Source organism: Marmota marmota, unplaced genomic scaffold (genome assembly GCF_001458135.2).
Source record: "Marmota marmota marmota unplaced genomic scaffold, marMar, whole genome shotgun sequence".
NCBI classification, from domain to species: domain Eukaryota; kingdom Metazoa; phylum Chordata; class Mammalia; order Rodentia; family Sciuridae; genus Marmota; species Marmota marmota.
In genome coordinates, this window is record NW_025999927.1 from 6000813 (window position 1) to 6013977 (window position 13165).

Genomic DNA, 13165 nt, shown 5'->3' on the forward strand with positions numbered 1-13165 from the left:
CCTGAGAGCCTTCTGCAGAGTGGAGGGGTACATGACAAGCCAGTCTGGTAGGTGGGTTGTATATTTTAGCAGAGAAAAGTATTCATAAACAACTCTGCCACGGAGCAGAGACTGCAGACACAATATGAAGTGTTTTAAGTGCTGTGGGAATATGAAGAAAGAAGAGGTGACACAGCATTGGTGAGATCAAAGAGGCCCTCATGGAAAAGGTCACACGTGAGGGAAGCTTTCAAAGATGATAGAATCTCAACACTCACTGCTCTGAGAGCTGGAGAACCTCAGAAGGATCAAGAATACTTTGAACAAAGCAGAAACACATCCGGAGGATGATAAACAGATGTGTTTGAGAGCGCAGGGGAAGGCAGGGAGTGTTTTAATGAAAGGCGAGGCTAAAATGTTACATCAGAGCAGGAATTACAGAATAAAGGCCAGAGTGTGGACCCTGTGATTTTGGTAGAGAATTATGAATTGCAATTTGATTTAAGCAGATATATAAAGTCACTACAACTAGCTCATCTAGCAGCTGTTATAGGTGTCAGACATTTGAAGAGTGAGATTTAAAAGCTCGGTGGATTACATAATGATGCATTAATTAAAGAACACTTCACAATAGGGCCTGCACAATATTTTCTCTAAATGTGCCATGCACTGAACACTATGACAATAACAGAGACCTGCTTAGGGTGTAAGCACTGATCCGAGACTCCTCCCAGGCTTGTAGGAGGAAAACGCACTGAGGTTCTAATTGAACAGGAACATAAGTCAGCATGTGCAGGAAACCTAGGCCTTCATATCCATGTCAGCTCTTATGGTCTCTGTGTCATTTCTTATGGTGCTCTACTTAGACACAACAGACAGCACAGAAGGTCTGTTGACACCCGCATACCAAATATAGGAGTGGTGCCTTCCACTACGCCTCATGACCACTCGGGCATCACCAGCAACAGGAGTTGCCTGGTGCTCTTTTAATCTCAAGGGACCGTCATACACACAGCACAGGATGATACTGATATTTTGATTTGCAAACACTACTCAATTTTTTTTTTTTTGCTTTTTTGAAGCACACAATGTTCGTCTAGCCCTCGCTCATGATGTAATTTTTAAAAAATTTTTCTAGTTATGTCAGGGTTTTTAGCCCCCTGTTCCCTCCTGACCTGTGGGAGAGTTTGGGGGAGCACGCCCCAACCAGGATGAACCAAGAAAGGTGAAGGTTAACTGGCCGCCAGCCCCCAGCCCTCCCTCGCTGGAGGACAATCAGACGTGCCAGGAAGAACAGTCAAAGCAGGATCTCCTTTAATGAGAAAACACACACAGCTAATATAATGTACAGGAGCCAATCAGGGTAAAGGTCAGCAAGGTGGGGAAAATTTACATCTACACCTATCCTACAGGCAGTAATGGGAGACATGAGCTGTCCGAGCTGTCCCTGAGGGCAGAAGGGTTCTGAGCCTATCCTAGAGGTGGTCTGATTCTTCATCACAACCCATGGCAATGCCTTCTGGCTAATCGCTAGGTGCTCTCTTAGCCACATGTGGCTCCAGGACTGGGAAGCGGGTAGAAGCCAGCAAGTTAAGTTTCCTCTTTTCTGATGCTACATGTCCCATGTTACATCATGCCCTACCTTGTTATGCATGAGAGCAGAATGCAGTTCATTTTATTGTACACAAAATGGATCACAACGTTTCATTTCTCTGGTTGTACACAATGCAGAGTTGCACCATTTGTGCAGTCATATGTGTACAAATGGTGTATGCCCATCTTATTCCACCATCTTAACTTACTCCTCTGTCCCCACCCCTATACCCCCTCCATTTGCCCATTCCAAAGTTCCTCCCTTCTTCCCATGCTCCCCTGCTCCATTATGGATCAGCATCCATTTATCATAAAGAACATTTGGCCTTTGTTTTTTTGGGATTGACTTAATTTGCTTAGGGTGATATTCTCCAACTCCATTCATTTACTTGCAAATGACATAATTTTATTTTCTCTTAATGCTGAGTAATATTCCATTGTGTATATATACCACCATTTTTTATCCATTCATCTATTGAAGGGCATATAGGTTGGATTCACAGGTTAGCTATTGGGAATTGAGCTGCTATAAACATTGAGATGACTGCATCACTATCATCACTGTATTATGCTGATTTAAGTCCTTTGGGTATAGACCAAGGAGTGGGATATCTGGGTCAAATGGTATACCATTCCAAGTTTTCAATTTTCTAATGAATCTCCATACTGCTTCCCAAAGTGGTTGTACCAATTTGCAGTGCCACTAGAAATGTATGAGTGTACCTTTTTCCCCACATCCTCACCAATATTTATTGTTGCTTGTATTCTTGATAACTGTCATTCGACTAGAATGAGATGAAATCTTAGAGTAGTTTTGATATGCATTTCTCTAATTGCTAGATGTTGAACATTATTTTATATATTTGTTGATCAATTGTATATCTTCTTCTGTGAAGTGTCTGTTCAGTTACTTTGCACATTTATTAATTGGGTTATTTGTTTTATTGGTGTTAAGTTTTTTGAGTTCTTTGTATATCCTGGAAATTAGTGCTCTATCTGAATGTAGTAAAGATGTCCTCCCACTCTGTGGGGTCTCTCTTCACATTATTAATTGTTTTCTTTGCTGAAAAGAGGCATTTTAGTTTGAATCCATCCCACTTATTGATTCTTGATATTATTTCTTGTGCTACAGGAATCTTAATAAGGAACTTGAGGCCTAATCCAAAATGATGATTTGGTCTTAATCTTTCTTCTATTAGGTGCAGGGTCCCTGGTCTAATTCTTTGGTCCTTGATCCACTTTGAGTTGAGTTTTGTGCATGGTGAGAGATAGTGCAACCATTACTCTTAATGATGAACATTGGGTCCTTAAGATGTGAGTGAATAAAATTGCAAAAGGCAGTACAATTAGAAAGACATTTAAAAATTTTCATCATTCCTTTAGAATTCATTTTATATCTTCATTTCATAAGGTATTGACATAGTAGTGCATTTTCATCATTTAATTTACATGCTAAGTTTTTAACTAATGGTAGTAACAAGTCACAAAGGTTTAGAAATACTGTTAATAATATTTGCAAACTGGTTCTAGGGTTCATTATAGCCCTCTGTGTGTGAGAAAAATTTGTGGATTTTTATATGTGACTATTAAATGAGTTGAGACTAGATAATATTATCTGTTGCTAGCTTGAGTTGGGCACATATAACATAATGCTTGTCAAACAGAGGAATGAATGAGGCATGAATCACCTATTAAAATATACAAGTGACCACTTGCTGTTCAGACTAGGATAGAGGGCTGTGTCCATCTGTAAATTAAATGTATTTGAATATTATAAATCATAATCTTTATTATTTAGATTAAAATAAGCAATAGTATGAGTTCAATTTTTGCTTCTATGCCATAATGAATCTCCCCACTCTCCACTTCCTAAATCACAGCTGGTGATGGATATATTCATATCTTGATTTAGTTTTTCAACATTATATTCATGCATCATAGCATCGATTCGTATATCAGAAATACATGCAATTATCAATTGTCTATTTATGATAAAATAAAAAAATTAAATCTCTACCAATGCACCTTTAGCTTGATAATTACATTTTATTCACTTGTAAGCACAACTGTTTCTAGTTGTCTGTATAAAAGAGGAACCATCAGATTTTGTCAACTAATCTACTCTTTCTGGCTGACTGTTCTAGATTGTTCCTTACCTGAGGAGTTTATAAGCCTATCTCGCCTTTTAGTGTACACAATATCATCAACTTCATTACGATGCATACTTTCTGTTTCATTTTGGTTTTGTTCCTACATGGTTTGTAAAAACCAGCATGTTAATCTAGCTCATTCTTTAGTTCTTCTTGGGGATCCTAAGGATTTTCTTCTAGAGGGGGCCTATAAATATCTTATTTATCTTCTTCTATTTTCTAAACACTATGACATAATGTCACTGCTGGCTTCACAATTTAAATACATGCGTGAAAACCCCTTCTCACACACACACATGCTCCAGAAGTTTAGCATATGAACCCAGAGAAAGCAAGACTGATGCAGGATGGAAAGAGCATAAAGATACCAGCAGCACTCACATAAGGTGACACGGATGCATATAGATAAGGTATCTGTGTCTATTTGTGTAGGCACACACACACACACACATATATATATGTGTGTGTGTGTGTGTGTGTGTGTGTGTGTATATACATACACACATACATATATACACACACATATATTTTTTAATGCTATTTGGTAAGATATCAAATTGACTCCATTTGGAGCTAGGTTTTATCTTATTGATACCTGTTGGCTGAAATTTCCTGAATTACTTGTTTCTTTGTATTGTTATTATTTAGATGTAAAGAATGCCACAGTGCAGGTTGGACTTGACAATGCATAGGGAGAGCCTGGGCCTAAATAGCCATGCTTCCCACTGAGGACACTGCAGGCAGACGTGGGAAGCAAATTTGAAGGTGGCAATGGAAGACCAGGAGTAGGTCTGTCCAGAAGGACATGCAACACCTCTGTAGGGACTCCCAGGTGTAAGTGGGAGAGACCCATAGTGGACACAAGGCCTTACATTTTGAGCATTAGTGTTGATGGTTCCTACAGTACACACATCACCAGAGCACTGTGGTCGAAGCTTGCTCCCTAGAGAGGCACGGTTGGTCAGTGGTGGACCCTTCAAGAGGTGGGGACCTGGGGGACACCTTCAGGTCATTGGAGGAGTATCCTTGAAGGGGATTGAGGGATCCTGGTCCCATCCTCTTCCCCTCTTTTGTTGCCTAACCATGATTTGGGCAGTTTTGCCTCACTACACACTCCCACCATTATGGCGGCCCCAAAGTAACAGGGACACCCAGTCATGGACTGGACCCTCCATAGCAATGAGCCTAGATGGAAATACAGTTAAGTAGTAGTGATGGCAAGGTGACTAGCATAGGAGTAGTTGTTATTGCATCAAGAGCAAGATGGGAATTTCAGAAAATTATCTGAACAGACATCTTCATGTGCTCTGCTATTTAATTTACATTAACATATTTTCGTACAATGCTGAGATTCTAAACTCTTGTGGTAATAAGAGCCAAGCAAGAGGGAAAATGAACAAAGTAAAATAGCATGTGCCCTAAATAGAAAGACATTTAAGTCAAGTAGGCACATGAGAACTTGAAAATGTTATTCACAAGAAGCCATTACTATAAAGATGTACACATTAAATCCTCCTCAACTTAAAGACAGAAACATATCAGCACTGTTAAGGTCAATTTAATTAAAACTGGAAGAATTGCTCATGTTAGAGATTTTATATTTCTTTTCAGTGTCCCTGATTACAACTGCTTTAGGGAAATTCTTTAGTCTCTCTTCAGAGGAATATTTTTTTCTGAACTATAGGATTGGTTACCTTAAAAATGTATAAAGTACACAGTTTTTTATGCTCTGAAATTCCATTTTAAGCATGCCTGTTTTGGCTTTATGATATTCTAAAGAAGACTCTTTTTAAAATATATGTAATGTACTAGATGAATTATTAATTATTTTGCAGTAAATTTTAATGTCAAACGTTTTCTTTTTCTATATTGCCAGATTAATACTAATATGGACAGTTTCTCTCCCCTTTTGGGGTTGTGCTAAACAAATTAATGAAACCACACAGTAATTAGTACCTGCAGTGTTAATTTATAAGTGTTGTAGCTACTAGAATGGGCAGTGTGGAAGTGAACGGTGTGGAATCAACCCTGGTCAAGAATTTGTTGGTTTTATTAGGGTTATAACACAGCTTTAACTTTTAACTCTTCTTCCATTCTTGAATAGCTGAAAATGTGAGAAAATTATATAAAACTCTAAAAATGACATTCAAAGGACTTCATAAGAGGGAATAGTACTACTGTCCACTCAAATTTGAGTATTACATACAATAATGGAATACTTTTAGTTTTATTTTTTATAATAGATATTCTTCCTAAATGCCTAATTTCCCCACACTACTGACTAAATCATGGTTTGGAAATGATTGGTTTGCCTCACTAGTGCCATGTGTTGGAGTCTTGTTTCCCAAGGTGTTGGTCTTGGGAGGTGAGGGGACACATAAGAGGTGGGGCCTCAGCTCTCCCTCCACCTTCCTGTTTTGAGATGTGACCCTTCCTAGCCATGTTATGGGGCTCACCAGGGCCAGCACTATGCTGTTTGGACTCTCAGCCACCAAACTGGAGCAAAACAGACTTCCTTCATATGTAGTCTGCTTCTGACATCCTGTGATAGCAATGAAAAGCAAATTAACACAAGTAATTTGAGCAAAACCTGAAAAATATGTGTGCATCACTCTATATATGAAAGAATTGCAATAGCAATATCAAATACCAAGAAACACTTGTAACATGGAGAAATGCAGCTACTCATTAGAAATGCAATTTCCTCCTAGGAAATCAATACTTCAGTTACATACAATTACTATATGAAACAAATGCAAAAGAATAAGCGTGACAACTAACACTTGCTCTGTATCAATGTAGGATCATAGGCAAGAATGGAAATCAAAAAGAAAATCAGAAGGCAGAGTTCGAAAACTCAAGATAGTCATGATGTTATCAGAAGAGTATAATCATCCCCATCAATGCTGATACTCTGGTGAAGGATTGTAAATTACTTGCAAAGCAGCAAGCAAGCCCAGACTAAAGCAGAAAGCAAGTATAGCACATGTGTATTTACTAACAAACCACCAGGATCTCACTCCTGGGTGTTTACCTAAAATATCTGAAATCAGTATGTTGAAGATGTCTTATGCCTGGGTTCACATTCACAATGAACAAGCTAAAGAACAAATTAAAGATTCCATCAGAAGATGAATGGATAAAGAAAATGTGGTCTATATACCCAAGGGAATATTATACAGTTTTTAAAAGGAACATGATTCTGTCATTTGCAACAATATGGATTGAATTAGAGAACATTATTCTAAATGAAATAAGTCATGAAACAGAAAGACAAATACTGCATATTTTTCCTATAGGTAGAATCTGAAACAATTGATCTCAGGCAGAAGGAGAATGATGGCCACCAGAGGCTGGGCTTGCAGTGAACAGGAGGTGATAATCAAGGGAGCTAAGTCTCAGTGAGACAGGAGGAATAAAGTGTTTATTGTCATTTTCTTTTCTTTTCTTTTAGATCTGCTGTACAGTGTGGTAAATTCAGTTAACAAAGTTGAGAACCATACATTTTAACCTTTTGGGGAGTGTGGATCTCAAATGTTCTCATGACAGATATCAAATGTTTGAATGATGAATAGATTGTTTGGCTTGATTTGATCATTCCATATTATATTTAAAAACCCATAACATCACTTTGTACTTTATAAATATATGTACTACAATTTGTCAATACGTAATAGAAAAAGAGAAAGGAGAAGAGGAGGAGGAAGAGGAGGAGAGGGGAGGGGAGGGGAGGACAGGGAGGATAAAGCTAGTACATTTGTGGAAGGCAGACTTCATCCATCTTTTCCCAGCCCTGTCAAGAGCACATCCTTCTGACTGTGTAACGTGTGAAGCCCAGACACTGAAGGAGTAAGAGCGTGTTTCTTCCCATGAGAGCTGGAGGTTTGGTTAGGCACAAAAGGTCTGACCAGGAACTTGGAGATGGTGAGAGCAGAGAGCTATTTTAAATGGGAGAATGGGAAGGACACAGGAGCTCTGGGCCGAGGAGTGGCCACAGGGCAGCTGGTGTGAGAGACAAGGAACAGCCAGCAGCCATCTGAAAGACTCAAGGGATAGATGAGGAAACCCACCACGGGGTTAGCTAAGATCACATGCAAACACCAAGCTCAGAGACTCTGGGCCCCCCGCTTCTCCAGCCGCACAGTATTTCAGAGTTCACTCTGAGCCTCACTGAGAGATGGAGCCATCTGGGATTCTGGAGGTTTCTGACCTGAGATGGCAAGAGAAATCTAGGTGACCATTAATATATATATATATATATATATATACTTTTTTTAGGAAATTACAATGTGTATAAGATTCACTGAATACAGCTCTTAGGAGAGATCTATCTTTTAATGGATTTGTTCCATTCACTGTAGTAAATTTGGCAGATTCACTCACTTCCTCTTTAAGGCATGATGTGGCACTAGGCCGTGTTGATTTCACCGGGATCCCTTTCCCTGTGAGCAGGTTAGGGCTGAACACAGAGAGTGATCAGAAGCTCCTAGGCTGAGGGAGCAGCAGCCCTTCTGCTCTGCAGGAGAAACTGCCCAGAATGCAGCCAATGGGCTGGCCCACGGGGTGACAGGGGATGGCCCTGGGCTCCAGCTCCCTCCCTCCCACTGTTCTTCTTAAGCTTTCTGGACAAGGCTGGCACTCAGAAGTTCTTCACAGGCTCACCATGTGGTCCGGGTTAGCCACCAGGAGACACACAGGGTTCCCACCTGTCCTGCTGGGTGTCTGACCTTCGTTGATTCCCTCTCTGCCTTTGCAAATCCCCATTGGCTCTTGCTTTCCCCCTTCCTGCTGCCTGGCATCTTCCTGTCTTGCATATGTCAGGTGCAGAAAGGAAACAGCTCTTCACAAATCTCTTCCCTTGCCCCCTGTGTTATCCCGTCCCCCATTGGGGAAACCTCTGGTCCACCCACCGTGCCCCAACTTCTTCTAAATTCAACCCTGTACTAAATCTTTTATTCTTTTTTTTTTTTTTGTACTAGGAATTGAATCCAAGGGCGCTTAACCCCTGAGACACATCCCCAGCCCTTTTTAATGTCTTATTTAGAGACAGAGTCTCACTGAGTTGCTTAGGCCCTCCCTAAGTTACCAAGGCTGGCTCTGAAATTGTGATCCTCCTGCCACAGCATCCGGAGCCACAGGGATTACAGGCCTGTGCCACCTTGCCGCGCTTAACCCATCCATATCTCTTACCAAACTCTAACAGATACAGGTATGAAATAAAAAGGAAATATTTTCTCTAATTTAACCAAGAGTTTAGTTTCCACTTACGTTGCCAAACATCCTTTCAAAATGAGCTTAGAGCTCACATATATACTGTTCTTCTTCTTATTAACCTTATTTATTATGTATTTTTTTTATATGGTGCTGAGGATCCAACCCAGTGCCTCACATGTGTGAGACAAGCTCTCTACCACTGAGCCACAATCCCAGCCCCCATACTGTTTTAGAAAGCTCTTCCCATAAGGATAACTCACATCTAGGAGATCATAATTCACATATTACAAGTTGTATATCCTTTTTGGGTCCAAGTACCCAGGATGAATGCAGCTTGCTAAGAGAAATATTTCAATTTGACCAAGTTCTGTGGTGTGAGATGGGCAGACTCCACTCAATAGAATGGGGCATGACTGAGGGACTCATGGTTGGTTTATTTATTGTGGTTTTGACCTGTTCCTTTGTTCCATGTTCTCTCCTCTTCAGCCTATCACTCATTTTACTTGATTAGCCTTCACATGACCTGAGATGCCATTGGGCAAAAGGCTTTTGAAGTCACAGGCCAGACACTAATTAGAAAGTAGAGGCAACAGCTACAGCTCAATCTGAGGCTTTCAGGGAAAACAGTGGGATCACAGCAGCACAAACCAACCACAGCCTAAAGAAGTGATGTTAACAAGGGCCAGAGAGAGCTGCTGTGATTTTTACAAGCGAACGCCTTTAATCTTCTCTACCATAGGGCACTCAGAAGTTAACATTATGCTCCTTTTAAATATGAGGCATTGAGGCTTCAAGAATATTCTAGAAATTGCTTGTAAGTCATCTAACCCATAAGTGACAGAAATCTTTGCATCCAGATCTGTGTATTGTCAAAGACTGTATCCTTTATAATACATTCGTTTTTCATCAGAACTTGCCTATTTCTTAAATTGTCTTTCAAAACTCAACTTTTTATCTGAAAGGAATTGTTTTAATTTTTCACATCACTTTGTATATTTTATTTATATAAACCTAGGTAAATACTATTTAAGGGTAAGAAAGGTTTTATGATGAAAAGTTTTTGTTGTTATTGTTGCAGAGGGTACCGCACAAACTATTGTGGATGGCTACTTTACAAATAGCTTCTTTCAGAGGACCAGATCTGACAGGAAAACAAAAACCAGGGCCATCAGGAAAGCAAAAACCAGGGACAAGGGGACAAACAAGCAGAAAGGTAAGTTCAATATTTTGGATCTTGAATTTACAGGAGCCTTGATAAAACAAAGAGCTCCTGGCAAGGCTTCCTCGTGTCTGCCACTTTGGTGTACGACAAGAACCATCTCTCTGTGACCCTGCAGGACTATGCTTGTCAAACATTTAAAGTGAAATAGGAAGAGGGAGATGTGTGTTGGCTCCAGGGGGAGCTTAAACCTGGGTGGCCCCACTCACCACAAGGACTGAACACAAGCTCCCAGTCCATATGGGTTGGACCTTAGCAAAGCTTTGCTTTGTTGGGAAGCTGAGATGGTGAGATTTGGGGGAAGAAAATGGCCCTATGGTGTTCTCTTTTTGCATTTCCAAAGAAATATGGATTAAGGAGTGGAATGTGACCCCATTTATATTAAGCTTATAAATGCAGTTTCCCAGGAGAATGTTGTCAGGGCAAAAATGGAGGGCAATTTTGAGGTTTCCAACTTAAAGTTATAGCATCCCCAGAGGAGGAGAACGTGTGGAGATAAAGCTTCGATCCCTGGCTAATTCAATCAGCAAAGATACAAAGGCCACACACAAGTGACAGGTACACCTTGTAATGTAACAAGGGATAGTTATTAGTTGCTATGAAAACTGTCATATCTATTTCTCTCAGAAGAGAATTCATATTCTCAATAAAACACTGTAATATCTTTCCCTCACCTAGTCATCCTTCTTAATGTAAAACAGTGGAACACAGAACACAGTTGGGGAGCAGTAATTTGTTTTGTATCATTACCTGCTAATCTTGTTAACCCTTTGCCTTTTCCCTAGAAGCATCTCCATGGATGTGTGTGTGTGTGTGTGTGTGTGTAATCCACAGAGTGGAGTGGTAGAAATTTTAGAGCTGGAACTTGAGAGGGAAGAAGTTATGTTTAAGTTGAAGGTATGTTTAAATAGTCGTGCTACCTTTAAATCACTAACTTGCAACCCAAGAGATCAAAAAGTGTTGCTCAAATGTACTTTGCAAGAGAAGCTATGGATATAGGAAATGAAAAGTCTTTCCCACTTCCTGGAAAGTTCTTCTTGACTGCTGACCCAGATCTGGGTGCAGAAGCCACTTCTTCAGGAAAGCTGGTTCCCAAGTCTGGGGAATGTCCTTCACCAGATCCTTTCATCATACACTTGATCTCAGCTCACAGGATGGTTGGAGCAAAGTATATAAGCCTTGTGGGGAAGCTGATGTCTGAAGGGTTTGATTTAGTTTTTTTTGCATTATTGAATCTCCACTGCACACACCAGTAATGCGCTGAGAAAATACGAGGTGCTCATAAATGCAGATGGAAAGAATACTCAAATAAATAAATAATCCATAGCTAATCATAAAATCTGGCCTAGAATTCAAATTATTCATTTTTTATTTTCATAAAAATAGGAGGAAAATGTTGGGAGAATATCTATGAGGGCAAAGCTCCATTACACACTGCAAAACAAAACTTAAATGTTCCCTCTCATTAGATGACAGGAAGAAAACCTAATTTGGTGAGAAAAAAGGCAGATACATGACACATCAGAGAATCAAAGGGCACAGATACTCAGAATCACTGGAAGAAAGATGAGGAGGAGAGGGACAGGATAGGAGGGGAGGCAGGGAGGGAGGAGGAAAGAGGGAGGGGAGGCAGCATGGATGGGCCCCATTGGAAAAGGACAGAAAGGTTTGTGCTGTTTAGTGACTCACTGTTCTTTCATGATCTCATAGAAATGATACTCAGGGGCGTGATCGCCCAGCAACCAGAGCAGGAAAGTTGAGGACTAAAAATGATCCTGCTCGTGACCATGATGCTGCTGTGGAATTTCAAGAATCCCTGAAGTTCAAGTTCCTAGCACAGTTCCTGGAAGTTCACAGCAAGAAGCCACAAAAAAACTCCGCTCTTAATGAGCTGAGGCAAGGTGCAGGGCTTCTCACCATGAGGACAGGCGTCAGTGGTGTGACTTATGCTCCTGCCACTTTGACTCTTCCTAAGAGTCAAAGTGTTGAGAGGACAGGGAGTAGGTTATGTGTTTATGTGTTGACCTCTCAACACATAACACAGGAGTAGGTTATACCCCTTAGACATTATGCAAGCACAGAATTATTAACTAATTACATGCAGAACTTAAAGGAAAAGCCATGGAATGTCTCAAAAACTGACCAGGCACATTGAATGGGAATAAAGTTATGAAAACAAGTAAAGAAAGGGCCAAGTTAAAAATAGAAAATGATTATAATTTTATTTTATCAATACAGGATTATAGACTATTTGAATAATAATAAAAATGATGTGTTTATGAGCTCGTATAGTAAATAGAGTTTCTATAGAATGCTGAAAGAAATTTAAGAAGACCTAAGAAGAAGGAAGACCTCCCATGTTTTTGAGTAGGCAGGATTAATATTATCAAATTACCATACTATCAAAAGCACTACACAGATTCAATGCAATCCCCATCAAAATATCAATAAAATTCATCACAGAACTAGGAAAAACAGTTCTAAATTCATTTGGAAGAATAAGAGATTCAGAATAGCCAAAGCCATCATGAGCAAGAAGAGCAAAGCTGGAGACAGAACAATTCCAGACCTGAAATGATGCTACAGAGCTCTAGTAACAAAAACAGTATGGCACCAGCATCAAAATAGACAGGAAGGCCAATGGAATACAATATCAGCCACAGAGACAACTCTCATGGATACAGTCATCCGATACTTGATGAAGTTGCCAGAAACATACACTGGAGAAAAGATAGCCTTTTTAACAGATTGTGCTGGAAAACTGCATTTTCATATGTGGAAGAATGAAACTCTCACCCTCAACAAGGGTCAACTCAAATGGATCACAAACTTAGTAATTAGACCAGAAATTTTATGATTACTTAAAGAAATATATAAGCCCAACAATCCAACGTATTAGAGCAGTCACCAACTTCCTTAAAAAAGACTCTTTAAAGCTCAACAAATAATATCAAGAATCAATAAGTGGGATGGCTTCAAATCCAAAAGCTTCTTCACAGCAAAGGAAATA